Here is a 2,384-nt window from a genome sequence, read left to right as displayed (position 1 = left end):
TTACAACATTAATTTTCAAATTTTGGCAAAAACAAGCATCAACCTTTATTTTTTGGCAAATCGAAACACCGTTTATTTTCCAACTTGTCAGCCTATGTGACAATCCCGACTTCCAACTCAGCAAAAATGTCTCGGAAAAATATCGGTCTATCGATTTGCTTAAAGTGCAAAGTTCATTATTGACATTGCCAAGTTTAAAAGTTTATGTTGTAATTGCAAATTAGGTCAAAGTTGGTGTATGAATTTGCATTTAACCCCTTGATTAATGAGTAGGGATTTATGTGTTAGGTTTCTAGATTGTGTTCTAATGTGATTTACCCATGTTATGGCTGACTCGATCTCTCGATTTTCATGTCAATTCTGTAATAGGGTGTTTAACATTAGATTGACTTGATTTAATCATTAGAACTCATATCAATTGTTGGGTTTAAGTGCTAGTTGATTTCATATGTTCATGGCTCGTTAAATTGCTGTTTAGTATTGTTGTAGAGGGCTGGAAATTCATGTTTTGGGGCTGATCTTATGTGTTTGAATCAATGGTACATATTTGACATGCTTGGTAAATCATAGATTGATTATATGTCTTACAATGCATGATTTCACCTTGTTGTTGTGTTGATTACTTCTCAATGATCTAGTTGATGTTCATTATTGTGTTGGGGCTGTTTTGTATCGTTCTTGACATGTTGACATTGCTTTACTTACGTTAGACTCATTCATGTTAGTAGACAAGTTTATGCCATTATTTGATTATCATTTCAAATATGAGTTTAACGTTTAAATGGATGATTTATTCCATTTTGGTTCATTTAAAAGAAGTTTAACATACATGTGTTAGTATGGTGTGATTTGCCAATTGTTGGCTAAACGATGTATTGTGTTCTTGTTTTTAATAGACTATACTTTTCATTCAAGTTATTCAAAATCTAAACTTGGGTTTTATTTTGGTTTAACTTTGGGCTGGGTTAGACTCTGGTCGCCTAACAAGTGGGAAGAAGTTTGGTAGTTTTGATAACTCGGCTGACTCACTGATATGGATTTAAACTCTGGTTATTTAAAACTATTTTTTGAATTATTCAAATTATGTTTTGAAATGGAAACTTATATGGTTTGTATTCTATAACTTGTGTTATGGTTTGGATGCTTATGAACCTAATGTGTTCGGTTATACGTTGGCTTGTTATTGTGTGTGCTAGTCCTACATGGTGTCTAGTACTCCCTAGAGTTAGCGTATGTTTTTAATTATAATTTTTGCCTTGTATAGACTCATCAACCGTTCGTGCTTCAGAGACGAACCATATTAGATTGCTTGCCAGGTGTCACGATCCAATCTCATGGGCCGAGACCGGCGCTATGGAAGGGGAGTGGTAGCTCCGAAACCCGTAACAAGCCTAAAACCTTTGTAATTTTTTCTCTTTTAAAAATGTTTTGACTAACAATTTACAATAACATTTGCAAACACTTTCAATATAACTTATTTGAAATATAATCATAACGTATAAAATGTTTTCATAAAGTATATGACCCCATTTTTAAACATCACAGTTAAAACGCTTTAACTACTTATCTATGTATTAAGTATAGAATACTAGACTACTGCGGACTTCTAAAATGTAAAATCTTCTTTGCATGTCTTGTACGAAATGACTTCCTGGGAAATAAAACTTTGGAAGCCTTCATTGAATCTTTCTGAATTTTCCTGTAAAAATTGGATGGACAACGAGTTCAGAAATATAAATATTTTTGAGTGAGTTCACAATATTACTAATAAATATTACCTAAAGGATGAGACACTTTAAAGTTCCTTTATGTAAAATAAAGTCCTTTTAAAAACATTTACAAAACTCTTTTTATTTAAACTCACTACATAAAACTTCCTTTTAATAACATGAAAATAATTATACAAAATATTTGGAAAGTCAATATAATCATAACAGTTCAGAAACTATAACTATTTACTTATTACCACTTTAATTTAACCTCACTCGTATGTCATTGGTAGCAAAGCTATCCAACATGTTTAATTCACTTAAAATTACGGGGTATTAAATTCTCCCCCCCCCCTTATAAAATTTTTTCCTCGAATTTAAAATCTTTACCACATACTTTAAATCACTTCTTAACTCATAAAGATCAACTACTTTGATCGCATAATGCCTACTTATAACACTAACTTAGTATTTATACGTTTTTTCCTTATCGTATATACTTTCCTAATTCATAGTCTTTCATGCACCTGATGTGTATTTTTGTTGATTAATGTGTGTCTTCCAGTTGTTTGTTACTTATGAGTAACAAACTTTTCCACACTCTAATCACTTTATCCAAACATTTACTTCGACATTTTCCATCACGCTTTTGCTGCGATACTCTAATTCATCACT

The sequence above is a fragment of the Mercurialis annua genome, linkage group LG3 (assembly GCF_937616625.2).
Source record: "Mercurialis annua linkage group LG3, ddMerAnnu1.2, whole genome shotgun sequence".
Lineage (NCBI taxonomy): Eukaryota > Viridiplantae > Streptophyta > Magnoliopsida > Malpighiales > Euphorbiaceae > Mercurialis > Mercurialis annua.
The sequence above is the reverse complement of the archived record's forward strand: the minus strand, read 5'-3'. Positions refer to the sequence as shown.